The following is a 22141-nucleotide window of genomic DNA, read 5'->3' on the forward strand; positions in this document are numbered from 1 at the left end:
GGTACATATACACCATGGAATATTACTCAGCCATTAAAAAGAATTCATTTGAACCAGTCCTAATGAGATGGATGAAGCTGGAGCCCCTTATACAGAGTGAAGTAAGCCAGAAAGATAAAGAACATTACAGCATACTAACACATATATATGGAATTTAGAAAGATGGTAACGATAACCCTATATGCAGAACAGAAAAAGAGACACAGAAATACAGAACAGACTTTTGAACTCTCTGGGAGAAGGCGAGGGTGGGATGTTTCGAGAGGAATCGGGTGGAGAGGGAGGTGGGAGCGGGGATTGGGATGGGGAAGACGTGTAAATCTATGGCTGATTCATATCAATGTATGACAAAACCCACTGAAATGTTGTGAAGTAATTAGCCTCCAACTAATAAAAAATTAAAAAAAAAAAAAAAAAGATTGCTGGGAGAAATATCAATAACCTCAGATACGTAGATGATACCACCCTTACGGCAGAAAGTGAAGAAGAACTAAAGAGCCTCTTGATGATAATGAAAGAAGAGAGTGAAAAATTTGGCTTAAAACTCAACATTCAGAAAACTAAGGTCATGGAAACCAGTCCCATCACTTCATGGCAAATAGATGGGGAAACAATGGAAACAGTGACTGACTTTATTTTCTTGGGCTCCAAAATCACTGCAGACAGTGACTGCAGCCATGAAATTAAAAGACACTTGCTCCTTGGAAGAAAAACTGTAACCAATCTAGACAGCATATTAAAAAGTACAGACATTACTGTACCAACAAAAGCCCATCTAGTCAAAGCTATGGTTTTTCCAGCAGTCATGAATGGATGTGAGAATTGGACTATAAAGAAACCTACTGCTGCTGCTACTGCTAAGTCAATTCAGTCATGTCCATCTCTGTGCGACCCCATGGACAACAGCCCATGAGGCTCCTCTGTCCACAGGGTTCTCCAGGCAAGAATACTGCCGTGGGTTGCCATTTCCTTCTCCAATAAAGAAACCTGAACACCAAAGAATTGATGCTTTTGAACTGTGGTGTTGGAGAAGACTCTTGAGAGTCCCTTGGACTACAAGGAGATCAAGCCAGTCAATCCTAAGGCAAACCAGTCCTGAATACTTATTAGAAGGACTGATACTGAAGCTGAAACTCCAGTACTTTGGCTACCTGATGCGAAGAACTGACTCATTGGAAAAGACCCTGATGCTGGGAAAGATTGAAGGCAGGAGGAGAAGGGGATGATAGAGGATGAGATGGTTGGATGGCATCACTGACTCTATGGACAAGCTCCAGGAGTTGGTAATGGACAGGGAAGCTTGGTATACTGCAGTCCATGGGGTGCAAAGAGGTGGACACAACTGAGCAACTAAACCAAACTGTAATTTTATCAAACCTTATTAGTTTATCTAGAAAAAGTCTTTGCCAATCCAGGATCCAAACTAGGGACTTCAAAACAACCACTTCTGCTTTCCACTCTAATTTAAAGAGATTCCCCCTTTCTTCCTCTGGACTCCCTCAAATCAAACAAAATCAAACCACTTGAACAAAAGACAGAAAATCTATTTACCTAAACAAGTCTCTGCCGAGAACCCCTCCCAACTAACTTCAGTTAAGCTGAAATACCAAACTCTTTATAAAAATATAGCAGGAACATTGTTTATAAACTCAAGTGGAACTTTTTCTTTAACTCAACTTAGTTTCTATTTCAAGTTTCCATTTCATAAAAGGCAAATCTTTGTTTTAATCAATAAAAGTATTTTCATCTCCTTTCTAGGGACTATACTAAGTTCCTAGAAATTTAAATGGTTAAAAGCAGAGACATCACTTTGCCAACAAAGGTCCGTATAGTCAAAGCTATGGTTTTTCCAATAGAAAAAACCAGTACTGGTTTTTCCAGTACATCTTTTCATGTACAGATGTGAGAGAAGGACTATAAAGAAGGCTGAGCACTTAAGAATTGATGCTTTTGAACTGTGGTGCTAGAGAAGACTCTTGAGGGTCCCCTTGGACTGCAAGAAGATAAAACCATTCAATCCTAAAGGAAATTAACCCTGAATATTCATTGGAAGGACTAATGCTGAAGCTGAAGCTCCGATATGTTGGCCACCTGATGCAAAGAGCCAATTCATTGGAAAAGATCCTGATGCTGGGAAAGATTGAAGGTGGGAGGAAAAGGGGATGACAGAAGATGAGATGATCGGATGGCATCTCTGAAATGAGTTTGAGCAAAGTCCGGATGGTGAAGGACAGCAAAACCTGATGTGCTGCAGTCTGTGGGGTCTCAAAGAGTCGGACACAACTGAGCTACTGAACAACAACGAAGCAGAGCACGGGGCGGACGGTCAGCAGGAAGGTCATCTACCCAGCCTGAGTCGTCGTCTGTTCCTGCTGGCATCACAGGAACACAGAAATGCCCGTTTGGTCCTTTATCACCCTCATACCCTCTGCAAGGTTTTAGGAACCTGCTAGTATTCATGTATCTGGGCACAAGATGAGTATGCTGCTTCCAGCCCACCATGGGCAGGGGTAAACTATGTGTTTGCCTCTGGCAAATTTATTTTGATACAAGAGGTAGCCCTTTCTACCCTGGGATCTTGCCTCTCCAGACACTCTTCCCAGGAAAGAGGGTTGGTTTCCTTCTGTTCCACTGTGTTTTCATTCACAGGCCCTCCTCCCTCAAGTCTCCCCGCCCCCCCACCCATCTACTCCTCATTGCCCCTCCCTCTTCTCTAGGGAATCTCTTCTAATCCCTGGGGCAGCAGTGTTTCATTTACATAGTCAAGCATTCCCACGAACTTGTACTGTTTCTGCACTAGCATCTTTTAATTTTTCTTTGAGGGCTGGACTTCTGAACAAATCAGAGAAAATGACTTATTTTCCTCTTTAGACACCATCGCTTGTTACCCAAGGCATTAAGCACCCAGTCGTAAGTACCAGGGTGATGCTAGGGAGTAACCAAAATAGAAAGTTAGCCTTTCTCTGAAATTCAATTGATCTGGCATTGGCTGAAATTGTGACCAAAGCCAGAGGACCATAAGCTTCAGTAATGAGTTTAACAAAGAACTTTAAAGAATGTTGGCATAGGACTTAGTAACTACAAAGCACTAGGTCAGCCAGAACATCTTAGTATATGATAGCTGGAAAGTGGACGATTTTTACTTTAAGCAGACTGAGAATATAAATGGCAAGTTTGGGGTGAAGGTCTTTTCCCCCCATGTTTATATTTATTCTGTATCTTGTTATCATTAAATCATTCTCTGACATTTTGGCAAGAATTTCCTTGGAGAAATACTGACTAAACCTTATTGTTATATTCTATGGCCTATACACTACATACTTCCTTAATCTCAGAGACACATTTGCTTGAAATGGGAAATTGCATTTACTCACCCTAAGTTTGTGAAAGGAAATTAAATTTGATAGAACGTTTATTGCTAGAAATCAAGTTCACTCACCTGAAGCTGCAATGTACACATCGGTCTGCAGCCTAACTTCATTCTGTCACTTTATTCTTATACAAGGGCCTTGACTTCATTTAGTTAAAAAGCATCAAGCCCTTTACTTAGCTTTCTCCCTATAATGTGTCTGAAGAACCCCAAGACCCTAACAGAAGTAGTTTTAAAGAGCCATATGAATTTTCCTCCATTGGTGAAAAAAGGAACCACCAAGGAAAAACCTACTGATAAATGCCTAAGACTATTATTCTGCCACAGAAGTTTAAATGTCTTTCTAATATGTCTTAGTGGCAAATATACAACCTCAGAGTGACATCATCCAAGGGGACATAGGTCAGAGAAAAGTCAAGAAATCAGGAGACAGATATATTCAGTTTCCCAGGTCAAATGCCCAGTCCATCTTGGTACCCAACATGCTACTACTATTGAAGAGATTCAGTTCAGTTCAGTTCAGTCGCTCAGTCGTGTCCGACTCTTTGCAACCCCATGAATCGCAGCACGCCAGGCCTCCCTGTCCATCACCAACTCCCGGAGTTTACAAAAACTCATGTCCATCGAGTCGGTGATGCCATCCAGCCATCTCATCCTCTGTCGTCCCCTTCTCCTCCTGCCCCCAATCCCTCCCAGCGTCAGGGTCTTTTCCAATGAGTCAACTCTTCACATGAGGTAGCCAAAGTACTGGAGTTTCAGCTTCAGCATCAGTCCTTCCAATGAACACCCAGGACTGATCTCCTTTAGAATGGACTCGTTGGATCTCTTTGCAGTCCAAGGGACTCTCAGGAGTCTTCTCCAACACCATAGTTCAAAAGTATCAATTTTTCAGCGCTCAGATTTCTTCATTGTCCAACTCTCACATCCATACATGACCACTGGAAAAACCATAGCCTTAACTAGACGGACCTTTGATGGCAAAGTAATGCCTTTGCTTTTTAATATGCTATCTAGGTTGGTTATAGCTTTCCTTCCAAGGAGTAAGCGTCTTTTAATTTCATGGCTGCAATCACCATCTGCAGTGATTTTGGAGCCCAACAAAATAAAGTCTGACACTGTTTCCACTGTTTCTCCATCTATTTCCCATGAGGTGATGGGACCAGATGCTATGATCTTAGTTTTCTGAATGTTAAGCTTTAAGCCAACTTTTCACTCTCCTCTTTCACTTTCATCAAGAGGCTTTTTAATTCCTCTTCACTTTCTGCCAAAAGGGTGGTGTCATCTGCATATCTGAGGTTATTGATATTTCTCCCGGCAATCTTGATTCCAGCGTGTGCTTCTTCCAGCCCAGCGTTTCTCATGATGTACTCTGCATATAAGTTAAATAAGCAGGGTGACAATATACAGCCTTGACGTACTCCTTTTCCTATTTGGAACCAGTCTGTTCCAAAGACTGTCTGGTAAAACCAGTCTGTTCCAAAGTTGAAGAGATTAAGTTGGTACAATTCATTCACGTGAATGTATTGGTTATGGATGCTTCCTTTGTCTCCCCATTTGTCTTAATTAGGGGGGGAGACTTTCTCTATTTGTTGTATTCCAGGACATCCTACTAGGAAGTCAATAAATATTTGCTGATTTTTTTTTTTTTAATGAATGCATGGATTCTCCCACAGTTTTGGATAGACTTTCACCCTATATTTTTGAAAGTACTGTCAGAAAAATGTCAAGTTTTAGCACATAAGTATTAACGAGTTCATTAGCCATGGCTGCTCTTAGGGCAAGAGCCCTTCCTTAGATGGCCCAGCTAACACACCTTACTGATGTGATACAAGAATACTATGGAAAACTTGCCCTGTGCCCATTTTTGATTAGGTGGGCTCCTTCTCTCTGCTTGGCATACTTGAATATTTGTGAATGGGTATTTTCCTATGCGTAGTTGATGTAGTTTTGTTGTGTGGATGAATGATCAATGAGTTACACAGGTGTGAGTCTGGAGGAAAGAAGAAAAAAAACCCTATTCACTTTCACTCCTCTTGTAGTGTATCTGCAAGGAGTCTAGCAGTATATACAAAGCAGTTACAAGTAAACCAGAAGGTCTGAGCCCCTGACCCTGAGCCTACTGTGATTTCCACCAGCCCAGGTCCAGAAATTTCCAGACAAACAGAGCCTGCAGGTGTTTCTGAGCAAGGACTCTGGCACTGCCCTTATCATCTGCAGACCCCAGAGAAGAGCAAGAGTGGCTTAAATATCTTAAAGGAAGAGAATAATGTCCGTGAGATGCAGGGAAAACCTCTCCAGACCTTTCCATATCTGCTTGGTGTTATATTTTAAAGAATGAATAAAAGTATAATCTTGAGGAATCATTTAATTTTGGTTATGTAAGATAGGAATAGGGCTTCCCCGGTGGCTTGCAGTGTAGAGAATCCTCCTGCAATGCAGAAGACACAGGAGACACAGGTTCACTTCCTGGGTCAGGAAGATCCCCTGGAGGAGAGCATGGCAACTCCGTGCACTCCCAGTATTCTTGCCTGGAGGATCCCGTGGACAGAGGAGCCTGGTGGGATACAGTCTACAGGGTCTCAAAGAGTTGGACAGAAGCAATTGAGCACACACTCAGGAGAGGAACAATTCATTGATTTAGATGAATGAATCACCAAAGGTCTTTTTTGTCTCTAAATTCAAGTAAACTGAATAACAAGTCATCATGCAATGAAGCACAAAATAATGTTCCCCTGTTCCATTTCTTTTTCCCCTGAAAACATGGGTATTTTCTTCACATCCAGCATTACTTCTGGGGAAAACTTAAACTAGCCAGCACTTCTTACAAAGAAAGCTATTTGCTCCCACCTCTGTAGATCTGATCCAGAGAAATTGAAGGCCATGGAGATTGTGACTTGATTTTTCTTCCACTGCTCCCACCATGGTTTCACTCTGAAAAATGTGATTCTGTTTAAGTTTTGGATACTCACTGGTGGTTGTTTAGTCGCTAAGTCGTGTCCAACTCTTGGCGACCCCATGGCCAAGCCTGCCAGGCTTCTCTGTCCATGGAATTTTCTAGACAAGGGTACTGGAGTGGGTTGCCATTTCCTTCTCCAGGGAATCTTTCCGACCCAGGGATCAAACCTGGGTCTCCTGCATTGCAGGCAGATTCTTTACCATCTGAGCCAGCAGGGAAGCCCCAGGAAAGCATAGGAGTCAAACTCTATTTTTAAACCAGTGTCTTTTCAGAATATTCTTTGACATCAAGGGAAATTAAAATGTTACATTGTCTTTGGTCTTTTACCTTGGGATTCAGAGTTTGATTTAGAGTTTTTCTTTTCAAGACACATGACTACTCCTAACCTGATTCCTCCTGGGGACAGAGCTAGCAGATGGACTTGTCTCTAACATTTCAGGGAACAGCAGAACCTCCAAAGAGCAGATGCCAAGTTCAGAGAACTTTAGACAGGGCATGGTTGGAAGATCACAGTGAGGCAGGCTCTTGAGTGTTTTGAATTTTTATTCTTATTTTGAAATGAGAACCACACAGGTGGTTGGTTTAGAATAATTTGCCTTGACTGTTAGATGAAATTTTTGTAAAAAGGGAAATAAATTTGCTTTTGTTCACCAAAGTTCCAAGTGGTTCAGGTTTGTGCCATATATGATTATGAAGTCACTATGACAAATGGATTTCCAGGCAAAATTTCTTGAAAATAATGGATAAAAACCTCCAGCAGTTCATTAATGCCAGGAGATACTATAATAATTGGTGATGCCCTGTAATGATTTTTAGAGCAAATCACTAAATCCTTTGTTAATTTTTTTTTAGTCTTACAAGCTGTCAACAGATGTTAGGCAAACATATACTTCTTATTGTTTTCTTCATCTTTTAGAGTTTTTGGTGCAAATATAAAAGTAATGACTGTCACAAAAACTGTCAGGAGAACTCTAAGATTTTATTTTATAATTTAAGAGGAGAGCCTAGATTTTCTGACTCTATCAAATTCCAATTTCTGCATCTATATTATGCTTGGGAGGTCTCATTATTGCAAAAATGACTGTTGGGTTTCCTGTGAATTCGGGTTCTCTGAATCTTTCTAATCAAATCTTATTTGACACTGCAAATAGTAAGAATTCCTCTCTATTACCAGGACAGGGAAATCCAGTGTTTCTTTTAAGCTGTGTCTTTTCTGTTGTTAGAAGCACCTGCAAATGGTTTACTATTTCTTAGTCTACCTTTCAATCTATCTCCTAATAGTTAATGTAAAATGTTTGTGAAATGTTGCTAATGCTTTTTGAAAACAGATTGCTGCTTAAGTAAGCTCTTAACACATAACTTTTGGATCCTAAAGCAACAACAAACAAACAGAACTGTGAACAACGTCTGAGAAAGATAGCATTGAAAATCAATACCAGTGATCATTAAAACAAGCTTAGTCTGAAGTAGTTACAAAATTTTCCAAATAATCTATATTTGCTGTAGAAGGATAGAAATGGCCTTAATTTTCTCAGCAGACATTTACCAAGGGCTTGACACTCCCAAGGAACAGGAAGACTTGAAGAACACATGTCATTGAGAATACTGTTTCTGAGCATCTCAAAGTGGGGTCAACAGACCATTTGCAACAAACCTTCATCAAAATGTAGATCCAAGGCACCCAGACCTATTGATTCAGAACATCTGGGGCAAAACCCAGAAACTTGAATTTAGCAATAGTCATATGCATTACAATTTTAGAATGATTAAGCCAAAGGCTCATGTTTTCTACAGGGGGAAGCAGACTTGTGGGCAAATAATGCAAATGAACTGAGTTATAGAAAACTTACAAAATCTTTTACGACAGAACAACTCAAGAGGAGAAGAAAGCATTGTTCTATGTAAGCCCCTCTCAGCGGACATTAAAAGATGAGGCTTTATCCAGGAGTAAGCAGATTGTCAAGGTCAATATGAAGCTGCATCTGCGACGCTGAGTACGGTAGCCCATGGAGGATAGTAGATTTCCAAAATCGTCCCAGCCAGGATATCAGCACTAACTCTGCTCCACAGTTCTCTTTTCTATCAGTGACATTGTCAGACTAAAGCTTCATCTGACCAGAATCTCCCCTTCCCAAGCCCAAATGAATGGAAATAAGAGAATGGAAGAATTGGAAAGGGAATAGCTCACTGTGTATAATTTAGACCTGGAGGTAGCATGATGCAGGGAGATAGAGACCCAGTTTCTTAAGCCAGCAGTAGCTCTGTGATTGTTGGTGCAATCATTCCTCAGGACCTCATTCCTTGTGAATGAAGTTCTCCATGATCCCTCTGCTGCATTTTAGCTCTGAGGCTGATTTGATTTGTGAGCATCAGTGTCTTATCTAATTGCCTGGCTGTTGAGACAGGCAAGTCCAGAATTTCACTGGCCTTAGGCCTTTCCTGTAATCTAGTGAGGACCTGAAATGTCAGCATCAGCATCCCCTCTGGATGGCACCACGGTTAAGAGAACAAGCTTTAGAACCAGGGAATCCAGCGTCAGCTCCAGCTCTGTCACTCACCAGCTGGGTGACCTGGAACTATCAGGAGAAGAGTGCCCGTCTCACTGTACTGTTGAGAGTACTAAATACTGTTTGTAAGATGCCAGCTCTTTGTCTGTTATATATTGTTAAGAAATGATTAAAGAAGACAATTTAGGTGATACAAACTTTAACCCTTTATGAAGCAGAGAGGCTCCATTCCAAGAACTGAAAAATGAAACAGAAAAAGGGAAACTTTTATAGGATAAAGAATAAAAAACAAGGAAGGGTGGAGATCATTTTGTCACATATAGAAATATTGAATCACTGTGCTGTATATCTGGAACTCACATAATGTTGTAGGTCAATTATGCTTAAAGGGGAAAAAAAAAAAACAAGGAAGAGAAAAGTAGGAAATATCTGACTGGCTGGCACCACAAAGTTACCTTTGTTTGGAGTATGAAGACTGAAGAAATGAAAAAAAGAGCCCAGGACTGGGTTGATGTTTGGGGAATGGCTGACTGGATGTATTGGGTTCCTGGTCAAATAGAGCATTTATGGGAACACTAAGTTTCAACTTGCTGGCACCCGCAGCAGGAGTGGCTCCATTTTGGGCCTAGAAGATTCTATAGTTCTTCTAAATGAACTTCTATCTTAGTCACAGGAGAGTCATGTTCAAAGAGGAAGAAGGGTCACCATCTATGTCAATCACAATTTTTAAAAAAAAAAACCTACTTTATAATCTATTAAAGTGACATATTTCAAATATTTAACCTCTGGAAGGTGGATAATTATTTACTATTTCCTCTTCTACTATAAAAGCATTTTCAGCAATTATCACATACTTATCAGTAATAATCATTATTTTTCGGTTTAAACACAGATAATTAACAGAGTGCCAAAGAATTGATGCTTTTTAACTGTGATGTTGGAGAAGACCCTTGAAAGTCCCTTGGACTGCAAGGAGATCAAACCAGTCAATCCTAAAGGAAATCAATCCTGAATATTCATTGGAAGGACTGATGCTGAAGCTGAAACTCCAATACTTTGGCTACCTCATGCAAAGAGCTGACTCTTTGGAAAAGACCCTGATGCTGGGAAAGATTGAGGGCACAGGAGAAGAGGATGACAGAGGATGAGATGGTTGGGTGGCATCACCGACTCGATGGACATGAGTTTGAGTAGGCTCCAGGAGTTGGTGATGGACAGGGAAGCCTGGAGTGCTACAGTCCATGGGGTTGCAAAAAGTCAGACATGACTAAGTGACTAAACTGAACTGAATTAACAGACAACCTACAGACTAGGAGAAAATATTTGCAAATGATGAGACTGACGAGGGCTTAATTTCTAAAATGTACAAACAGCTCATGTACCTCAATATCAAAAAATGAACAACCCAATCAAAAAATGAACAGAAGACTTAAATAGATGTTTCTCTAAAGAAGACATATGGATCACCAATAGGCGTGTAAAAAGATGCTCAACATTGCTAATTATCAGAGAAATGCAAATCAAAACTACAATGAGGAATCACCTCATATCTGTTAGAATAGCCATCATCAAAGTCTGTGAAAAATAAATGTTGGAGAAGGTGTAGAGAAAAGGGAAGCCGCCTACATTGTTGGTGGGAATGTAAGTTGGGGCAGCCACTATGGAGAACAGTATGAAAATTTCTTTAAAAAGCTAAAAATAGAGTTACCAGTAATCCCATTCTTGGGCATATATCCCAAGAAGATGAAAACTGTAATTCAAAAAGATACGAGAATCCTCAATGATCAGAGCAGCACTATTTACAATAGCTAAGACATGGAAGCAACCTAAATGTCCATAGACAGAGGAATGAGTGCAGAAGATACAGTGTGTGTGTGTGTGTGTGTGTGTGTGTGTGTGTGTGTGTATTCCCTTGTGGCTCAGCTGGCAAAGAATCCACCTGCAATCTGGGAGACCTGGGTTCAAACCCTGGATTGGGAAGATCCCCTGGAGAAGGGAAAGGCTACCCTGCCCACTCCAGTATTCTGGCCTGGAGAATTCCATGGACTGTATAGTCCACTGGGTCACAAAGAGTTGGATACGACTGAGCGACTTTCACTTTCAGATATATTTTACTCAGTCATGTAATACTGCTCAATTTTAAAAAAGAGTGAGAAAATGTCATTTGCAGCAATACGCATGGACCTAGAGATGATCATCCTAAGTCTAGTATGTCAGGGAAAGACAAATATCATACACGATCACTTACATGTGAAATTTAAAAAATTATACAAATGAACTTATTGACAAAACAGCAACAGATTCACAGACATAGAAAACAGCTTCTCATCTGTGCCATGATTTGCTAATTCCTGACTACTGACTTTAAAATTTATAATGCATAATTAAAGAAGTAACCTTTGTGGGTACTAGTCAAGCTTGTTTTCATCCGAAATTGAAATTGCAGAAATATTTGGCACTGGTGGCTGTCACATTCATTAGGAACCTTAAACCCATCTGCAGCTCTATTGATATTCATCAGCCCTGCTAAATCATTTACACCATCAGGAAACTAGTCTAGAATGACACTCCTTTTCAGAGAAAGGAACCAGGAAAATCCAGAGAGGCAATAAGATGAGCCTTGATGGGAGGTGAATAATAGCAGGTCCCACTACCAGGGGGACCCGGGAGCCGCTGTCATCCCTAGGTGGGAGAAATAAAAACCCAGCTGCGGTGGGATTTTCATTCATATGGCAACACAATCCAGTGTCTGGCAAGTCACCCAGGCTGCCCAGCCAACCATCTGTTTCAAAACCTCCTGCATTTTCCCATTCATGTAGCCATTTAATCTGCCCTTGGCAGGATTGAAAATAAAATTCAGGGGACTCGCTGAGAAATGCATGGCTCAGAAAAGCCCTGACTGAGATGAACTCAGGCCTAGCACACCAGGACCACTGCACGGAAGTCCTCCTGAACTCGGCTTTTTCGAATCAGAAATTATACCGCAAGCTGTCACTAGGGGGAGCCCTCCACAGTACACAGCTAGCCGGCAGCCGCATGCAGGACTTCACAGAACTTCTGATTCAGTGATTTCTTTCTTTCTTTTTTTTCCCTTTCCTGTTGTGATGACTGGGATGGGAAGGGAGATTTGAACCTTTTCTTGCTTTGGCTAGAAGTGAAGAGGAAATCAACTTGAGCAGTTGAGTAGTCCTACCACATCTTCTGTTTGAGGGCTCAAGAGTTAAGGAAACACCAGGTTGGAAATTTAGAGTGTGATACTTATTTTGTAATTTCCGCTCATCAGACAAACATATTTCTTTTTGTTTTAAAAGATTTTAAATGAAAATATGTATAAAAATGCTCAGTTGCCCTTAAATTTCCTTGTAGAGGAGCTCAAACTCTCATGCCTCCTGCATAAATTTATATCCAAAGATTCAACTTTTTACAAATTCTCTGAGGAGAATACCAATGACTTAAGACCTTTAAATATATATAGAAATGGCTCAGTGAATTTGAGTTGAGGTCTGAGAAGTTATATTAGAAAAAGTCGCAAACTAAGTGATTCTAATGATTTTCAGAACAACTGTTTGGGAACCGTCCCCATAACACAATTTTGTCCACCTAAACCATCTGGGGCTCTGGATTCCAGTTTGCTGATGACAAATAAATGAGGCACTTGGTTCTCCTAATGAGGTTTTTAAATTCCTTAACCTCTGTTTCCCAGACCCACTTGATTCACAAATTATCTAGGCATTGGTCTCACACTTGACTGCACATTGCCAATACCTGGAGCTCTTTAAAAAGCCCCCATGCCTGGGATCCACATCCATTGGCTCTGATTTTGTTGGTCTGGGCTGGACCCTGGGCATTGGGTTACTTTAAAGTTTCCATGACCCTAATGCACAGCACATTTTGAGAGCCACTGAACGGGGGAGACTGCTACAGGACCCAAGCTGGATCAATGCTTTTAGGGCAGAACCCAGCACATCTGAATTGTTAACATGCATGACGGAGGAGGGCGACTCATGACCTGGTGAGTCTGTGAACGGAAAGAACCTCACATTTCTTTTCCCAGCAGACTGTGGCCCTTCTCTGTCCAGTCATTTTGCTAGAGCTTCAGCTGAGGCTGCCAGTGGCCAGTCTGAGCAGAAAGGTGCGGAGTGGCGGGGAGGTCTGGGACCTAACCCAAGGCTCCCTCCCTCCCTCTGCCACCCGTCCACACACATGTGGATGCTTCTATAAATCACTTCTGATATGTGGTTCGAATTCAGGAAGTGTTCTGACTGCTTACCCCTGTAATGATGGAGTGGAGGAAAGGTCTAATTTTGGAATGACTGTGGCTTAGGCAGCGCCGTGTTCCTTGCAAGTCTGAATTTCCTCAACACAGTGGCTCCATGGCCCCGCCTGCTCACCACAATTACACGGGCCATTTGAGGCACGCTATCCATCACGGCAAATTACTGGTGTGATCCTCTCAAGAATAAGGCTGGACGGCCTTGCTGATGGCAATCTTTGCAGAGCCTTCTTGAGAACGGAGACAAAGGCAAGGTGGGAGGAAGAGCTTGCAGGTCAAGGTTACCAAATCAATTAGCAAGATCTCTGCCTGACTTATAGCCTGAGTGAGAGACAGGGGTCATGAAAGCTACTAGTACACAGACAAACATCTTACCAGGGTGTGTGTTCTTGTCCCCTTGGTTTTACTGGCAAACTACAATCAGGAAAGGAAATTAGCATTTGTGAAGCCCTCTACTAGTGGTTACACTCTGCTAGACCCTAATTTCAGGTAATTCACTCAACAGTTCCATGAGACACCATCACCCTCATTCTCCAGGTGAGGAAATGGAATCTCAGTTTATCTAGAATCACACAGGAAGGCAGAGGCAGAGCAAGATTTAAGCCCAGGGTGCCCTGGCTTCAAAGCCCTTGCCCCTCCCAGTATCTTGGACCAGTAGAAACCTCCACACTCCAACCTCCATCTCTTCACAGGTAAGCTCCCAGACAGCTGGAAAGGCAGGGCAGGGAGGTCACTGCTGACTTGTTGGCAAAGAGACCCTGTGATCAGGTTGCAGGGTTACCTTCCCAGGAGGACAGCACAGCAAGTGAAACTCCATCCCGTTTCCAAGAACACAGGCTTTGTCTCACTCCACATCCTACATTGCCGGCAGCTGTTTATCTCAAGCCTAGGAAGTTTTGGCTCAGTCAGCAGAGCTATGGGCTCCTGTGCAAAACTGTATTACAGGCAGCTTTTAGCCCACTGAGGGGTTGCCATTGAGACTATTCCACAAACACCATAATATCAGTGAACTGCATTCCTCCTGTTAATGAACAACCCACACTTCTTTGGAAACATTGCCTCTGTGAGAGACATGCTGAATTTGAACTGGGAGTGCAGGGCCAATTCGCTCCTTCCATCGGTGCTGTAAAAATAAGGCTTTCTCATCCCACAAGGCAAATTCATCCAGGGATTCTTGCTGGGAAGGGCCCAGGAAGGAGGGCTGCACCAGGTGTAAAGGCTTCTTCCAGTAGCACTGGGGGTGTGGGGTGGAGGTCCCCATGCAGGAGTGGGGGAAAGGTCCAGAGGTAGTAGCGTGATAGGAGTGATGGGGATTACAGACACAGAGCCCCTGTGGAATGCAAAGGGCTGGACAACGTGCAGACCTGAGGTATAGGGTCTACCAGCAGTGACGAGGTGGCCATCACTGGGGCCTTGGGTCCCACCTGTAACCTTCAGAACTCTGTGGTATCCCATGGGAAGAGAAAGGGAAGGGGGCTGGGACAGATGAGGGCCCCTCTAGGAAAGGGACAAATATTTCCAGAAAGGAAAGAGAGGACACAGTCTTGAGGAGCCCCTGCACATACTGTACCTGACCCTGTGAAGAGGCACTAGGCAGGCTGGTTAGGAAAAGCAGCGGCCACTTTTATAGCTCATTCCACGTGAATGCTATTCACCTAGAAATTTGCAGGGGCTGCCTGTACTTAATATTAAGAGTTGTTCCTGGATCCTGAATAAACTGATAGGCTCAAGGAGCCTGATGTCAAAAAAAATTCTGCAATCATTCCTAGGACCCTAAACCAAATTCTGAAATTAACCAACTAGTCAATGATGGGGTGCCTAATGGGGACAGGGGCAGCCCTATGTCAGGTACTGATGAATTCAAAGAGTCACTTTATATCAGAGGAGGATGAGTCATGAGCTCAGCCTTCCAAGAAGGTTTGTGAAGAGGGAGCCCGGGGAGGGAGAATGCAATTATCTAATGCAATGGCAGCCTCAATGAAGGATGACAAGAGGATGGGCAATAAAAGAAAGATGCCCGAGCATCTGATTAAGGCCCCAAACATAAAAACAATAGTGATTGCTCTCTAGAGAGTGGAGATGGAGCTTCCTTCTAGAGGAGTTGAAGTGAACAGCCCCTGGGTCTCTCTCTCACTCTTACCTGAGACCCCCATGGACTCACCACAAAGGAAGCTGTGGTGAATTTTAAATCCAATATCAGATTTGCAGGTAGGACAGACACTGGCTAGAAGTCATGGGACTAAGGAGCCAAAGATTTTGGCTTTGACTAGTCAGGTAAAATATTTATCCTGAAGAAGGTGTAGCGCCAGATGTCTTTCTTCTCGGGGGTAATCCAGTGTAAGGCTGCTGACAGCTTCCTGTTGCATACCACGTCCTTGAGGGAGGAGAGAAAATGAAAGTGCTCTCTGCTAATCTTCCTGGCACCCTCTCAGAGCTGATACTCAGAAAACGGGCTTACTGCAGACACAGATCAATATCCGTGAAGGAGCATGAGTCACAGGCGCCTAGAGTTGTGTCCAGTCCCCCGCTGCTCCCAGACAGGGGAACATGGCTTCATTCTGTCTCTGACAGGCCAGGGACCCAAGCTTCTTCCTCTCTGGGGCTGTAAGGACTCACGATGCACCCAAGGAGTCCGTCCCCTCATCTCTTGAGGGTTAAGAACGTGGACCATGTTTCCTGTGCAGCCTGGGCCAGGAAGCCAAGGGCTGCTACAAAGCCAGTGAGAAGGACCCCGGGATATTTGAGGGGCAGCTGTCTGCGGAGGAAGGCAGGGTGGCAGGTCTTCGGTGGACACAGGGTAGGTTGTGGAAGCACCATGGCTGTTTTTTTTTTTTTTTCTAGATAGTGGGTTTTTATTTATTTATTTTTTCCATTTATTTTTATTCGTTGGAGGCCAATTACTCTACAGTATTGTAGTGGCTTTTGCCATACATTGACATGAATCAGCCATGGATTTACATGTGTTCCCCATCCCACCATGACTGTTTTGATGAGGGGTGGACTTGAATCCCTCTCACTGAGGCAGGAATGAGCTCTTTCACTGGTTAGTGGGCCTGGCTGGCTGCCCAATATCCCTTCTCAGTGGTTTGTTTTCCCTGCTGAGGTTGCAGGACAGGCCCTAGGTAAATGCACATCCAGGAATGTGCCATGTTCCGGGAGAGCGTCCCTCAGGCCAAGCGTCTCCTCTAACACTCCTTACAGATTCTCAGACCAAGACCTGGCTCCCACCATATCAGAAGGGGCCAGTTAAGGGCGTGTTCTCAGCTACTATCAAAGCTCCCCGCACCATGACCCACATATTATTCTAAGTCTGGGACAGAGATTTCAAAAAGAGATTTCTTTATTTGATAAAGATGTTGGTGATGATGATAATTGTCTTTGAACACAATCTTCCAAAGAGTCATAGGTTTATTTTTTCTGTGGTTTGGGATCAAACAGAGAGAAAAGACATCTGACTAATAGCCATCCCCTGAGGGAGTCAGCCTCACCCACTCTGTCTGTGAGCGTGGGCCCCAGAGGGGCTGGATGGGGGTGGGGGGTGGCTCCAGGTTCCCGGAGCCCGTTGTCTTAACTTGTATTTTTTTTTCTTTCCCACAGTCCGGAATCTGTCCTCCAGAGTTATCACTGAGGGAAAAGGATGGAGAATAAAACTAAAACAGCATAGGACTATGTCTGGCACTTGCTTTTTCTAACACTGGAACTGAATTTTGGACTGTGAGGACCCCCAGACCCTACCATCATGCAGACGAGGAAGTGAGATCTGGGGAGGTGCAAGTCTAACGCAGGGATTGCAGAGTCTAGGGTCCAAACACACACCCCCCCCAGAGTCTGGGGGTCCCAGCTCTGCATCCAGTGGCCTCCCCACAGGTACCCCAGGTGGTGTCATATTTTTCATATTTGATTCTATTGGATGGAAACAGGAGGAGAGGAGACTTCAGTAATCTCTGACTCTCCTCATTTTTTAGACCTAGAACCCCAACATTCTAAAGGGGGAAATGACACTCTTTCCAGATGAAAATCAACCAACACATAAATGTAAAGACAGACATTTTGGCTCTAGGTGATTCCTACCCCAATCCTATCCATGAGTCGGATTAGAGTCATTGAACATCTACCCAAGCATCGTAAGTATTCTGTGAGATCCTCTCATTTTTCCCTATCTCATAGTCGTATTGGAGCTGGAAGAGACCAAGAGAGAAGAGAGGATGGTTTGGCCTCTCCTGAAGCCCCTCTTCATCCCCTCAGGACATGCTTTGTCCAACCAGGCATGCTTCAGTTGCACCTAGCAACCACTAAGCTGGGGAAAAGAGAAAAGGGGTTTCCTGAGACAGGCTGTCTTCAGACAAGTAGCTGCTTTTATACTATAATCCCTTTTTTAAAAAACATATTTATTTGAATGCACATGGTCTTAGTTGCAGCATGTGGGATCTAGTTGCCTGACCAGGGATTGAACCTAGACGCCCTACACTGGGAGCATGGAGTCTTAGCCACTGGACCACCATGGAGGTCCCAATACTGTAATCTTCATTGCATTCAGGAAGGCCAGTGGTAGTTCTCCACAAACCTTCATCCAAACGTGCTCTCTGGGAAAGACTATGAACCACCGACTCAATGGACATGAGTTTGAGCAAACTCTGGGAGATGGTGAAGGACAAGGAAGCCTGGTGTGCTTCTGTGCGTGGGGTTGCAAAGAGTTGGACACAACTGAGTGACTGGACAATGAACAGCAACAGTGTGTATGGATGTGGGAGCTGGAGATGTGAAGAAGGCTGTTTAGTTCAGTCGCTCAGTCGTGTCTGACTCTTTGCGACCCCATGAACCACAGCACGCCAGGCCTCCCTGTCCATCACCAACTCCTGGAGTTTACCCAAACCCACGTCCATCAAGTCAGTGATGCCATCCAACCATCTCATCCTCTGTCGTCCCCTTCTCCTCCTGCCTTCAATCTTTCCCAGCATCAGGGTCTTTTCAACTGAGTCAGCTCTTCGCATCAGGTGGCCAAAGTATTGGAGTTTCAGCTTCAGCATCAGTCCTTCCAATGAACACCCAGGACTGATCTCCTTTAGGATGGACTCGTTGGGTCTCCTTGCAGTCCAAGGGACTCTCAAGAGTCTTCTCCAACACCACAGTTCAAAAGCGTCAATTCTTTGGCACTCAGCTTTCTTTATAGTCCAACTCTCACATCTATACATGACCACTGGAAAAACCATAGCCTTGACTAGACGGGCCTTTGTTGACAAAGTAATGTCTCTGCTTTTCAATATGCTATCTAGGTTGGTCGTAACTTTCCTTCCAAGGAGTAAGCGTCTTTTAATTTCATGGCTGCAATCACCATCTGCAGTGATTTTGGAGCCCAGAAAAACAAAACCAGCCACTGTTTCCCCATCTATTTGCCATGAAGCGATGGGACCAGATGCCATGATCTTAGTTTTCTGAATGTTGAGCTTTAAGTCAACTTTTTCACTCTCCTCTTTCACTTTCATCAAGAGGCTTTTTAGTTCCTCTTCACTTTCTGCCATAAGGGTGGTGTCATCTGCATATCTGAGGTTATTGATATTTCTCCCAGCAATCTTTATTCCAGCTTCTGCTTCCTCCAGCCCAGCATTTCTCATGATATACTCTGCATATATGTTAAATAAGCACGGTGACAATATACAGCCTTGACATACTAAAGGAAATCAACCCTGAATATTCATTGGAAGGACTGATGCTGAAACTGAAGCTCTAATACTTCGGCGACATGATGTGGAGAACTGACTCATTGGAAAAGACGCTGATGCTGGGAAAGATTGAGGGCAGGAAGGAGAAGGGGGTGATAGAGGATGAGATGGTTGGATGGCATCCCTGATTCAATGGACATGAGTTTGAGCAAACTCCAGGAGATGGTGAAGGACAGGAAGTTTGGTGTGCTGCAGTCCATGGGGTTGCAAAGAGTCGGACACGACTGAGCTACTGAAAAACACAAAGGAGAAAAGAAAGCCAGAGATCAGAGTTTATGACTCTGGCATCACAGCATGAATACTAGAGACTTGGGGATAAAGAGGCCATCAGGCAGAATAAAACTGATTAACCGCCTGTCCCCATGGCAGTGGAATAAGGATGCCCGGGATCACACGGAGACCTAGACTCAAGCCTGGCATTTCCACTTAGTATCCGGGTGACCGCTGGCAAGGAACTTACTGGTTCTGAGCCCCAGCTGTCACATCTGTGAACATGGGGTAACAGCCTACATTGTAGGGCTGGTGTCAGGATTGGAAGAGACTGTGACAGACCATGAGCACAGAGCTTGGCCTCTTGCTAAGCTGCTGCCAAGTCGCTTCAGTCGTGTCCGACTCTGTGCGGCCCCATAGACGGCAGCCCACCAGGCTCCTCCGTCCCTGGGATTCTCCAGGCAAGAACACTGGAGTGGGCTGCCATGTCCTTCCTCCACCGCTTGGTTAATCCAGGCCACTGGCAGCTCAGGGAAGGGAGAAGATGGAGCCACGTCTCAAGCTCCCAGGAGCCCAGACCTAGTGGTCCCCTACCACCTAGCACTCCCCAGCAAACTGTCCCTGTGCAAAAGGAAATGGACCCTGGAAGGTGCATTCTATTCCCACTGGATTGTCCCTTACAAGGCTTTAAGGGGCAGGATAGCACTCGTTCCCTGACACCCTATAATAAGAAATGATATACTTCAATAGTTCTTTGATTTGATGGGTCCTTAGTACACATGAGCTAGAATTTTGGAGAACGTGACTATAATTTGGAGTTTGTGGTTAAGTACAATTCAGATGCCAGACATAATTCACTGCCAGTCTGTCCTCTTGGGTCTTCCACGTGTCCCCCTCCATTCTTCCATGAAGGCTTTCTAAGGATGTTCTATTGCCTTTCTTATCTCCATTCCCAACTCCTAAATTTAGGCAAAGAAAAATTTCACTTTAAAAACTGCCCTAACAGTCAACACTACTTTGATCAGTGTCTTTGAGCTCACCTAAAACCAAACCCTCACTCTATAGGTGAGAAAAAGGACGGTACAGAGAGATTAAGTCACATGCCCAGATAATTACAGAGGCCAGATGGCAGATCCAGATGAGAGAACAGGCTTGGGTATTCTCAGGGCATAGCCTACTCTCACTTTGTGGTTGCAGTGATCCCGCATTCATGTCCATTTATAATTTCTCTCCTATATTCATACATCTCCTATATTATTATCTACTTAACACTTTTTTCTTTAAGTTGTCTGGCATTCTTATTTAAAGAAACTTTTTTTTTCTTGCATTTTAAAAATTTAATTGGAGGCTAATCACTTTACAATATTGTGGTGGTTTTTGCCATACATCCACATGAGTCAGCCACGGGTGTACATGTATTCCCCATCCTGAACCCCCCTCCCACCTCCCTCTCCATCCCATCCCTCAGGGTCATCCTAGTGCACCAGCCCTGAGCATCCTGTCTCATGCATCGAATCTGGACTGGCGATCTATTTCACATATGATAATGTACATGTAAAGAAACTTATTTTTAAAGAGAGGTTTTTGATCATCACCTAATGAAAAAGCAGTATCATTTACCACTGACAGAAAATTAGTTAAAGACAACATAAAATGTAATTACATGGAATTCGAACTAGATATTGCTGCCTGGGCAAAGAAAACCAGCTGGAACCTGTTCTCTTTGGTTATAAAGGATGATTGGCAAGCTTCAGAGATGTTCAAGACCTAGTAGGACTAAATGAAAATGGATTCTGGACCTAATTCCAGTATCACACATTGTGCCATCTTTATATCATCGAGAATTTTTCTGAGATACTATCAGCAGGATATCCTCACGCTTGGAGAACGCTGTTGTAGTCTGAAGTGCTGCCACATCAGGTGCCTGCACCTCCTTAGAAGCGGTCTGACTCCTCCCCTCTCCTGCGCAGCACGGCCTTTCAAGGAAACTGCACTAAAAGAGCTTCATCCGTTTGCTCACCAGATGCCAAACGAATGCCGGACCCTCCTTCATTTTCACAGTAGACTACATGTTGAATGTAAGTCTTAATTTTGGTAAATTTTCTGAGGAACTATCTTATTCACTCCAGAAACAAGGTCTAGATAACTGAATTTTGGATAATAATGAGTCAGGGAAGTTGATCTGAGCAGTGGAAAAAATGCTGATTTAAATTACCAATATACAAATACTTTTAGTTCTTGGAAGCCAGTGCCAACTGTGCCTGCCGGAAGTTAAATGCTCAATAGCTTGTTATGATTGATGCATGCATTAGTCATTAAAAAGCAAAGTCTTGAACTAAATCATTTGCATCCAAAGGATGACATCAGTCACACCGTGAGCTTTTTGTTTCAGGAACAGACCACTAGATGGAGCACTTGCAATTCAAAAATTTAAAAAAAAAACCAAAACAAAACAGCCCTGGAGGTACAAGCATTTTACCAAAGGATCTATTGTACTTATAAACCCTGCGTGTACACAAGCAAGGAGGCACCACTTGCCCTAAAGATGGTATTCTTTTCTTTCCTCCAAGACTTTGATATGCCTCTCCCTCTTTCCTCAGGACAGGTCACTTCTCCCCACAGGCAGTTTCTCTCTCTGAGTTCACCTTTTTAAACTTCTAACCTGTCATTATTCTATTCCTAGCTCTGTGACTGAGTAGAAAAATGTGTTCTTTAAGATGTGGTTTCTTTCTTCCCCCTACCTCGACACTACTCACTCCAGAGCTTAGGGCACTTCTTCCTCAAGTCCCATTCCTACATGCCAACCAGATGCTGCCTGCAAAGGCACCTGGATTTGGGGGACGTCCATTCTTTTCCACATATGACACCCCACCTTTATTCTCCCCTGCTGATGACAGCAATAAATCTTCTTTAAAGTTTTTTTTTTTTTATTAAAGAAAGTCCATATCAATGGAGTAGTTGTTCTTATACCAACCCTTTAAATATGGCCATAATGAGGTTTATGAGCCCAGTTTTCAGAGTGAGGACAGGAAATAGGAGTGACACCTCCAAGCAATAAGGTCTAAAACAATAGAATACATTGAAACCATTGCAACAAATCAGTGA

The sequence above is a fragment of the Dama dama genome, chromosome 19 (genome assembly GCF_033118175.1).
Source record: "Dama dama isolate Ldn47 chromosome 19, ASM3311817v1, whole genome shotgun sequence".
Taxonomy (NCBI): domain Eukaryota; kingdom Metazoa; phylum Chordata; class Mammalia; order Artiodactyla; family Cervidae; genus Dama; species Dama dama.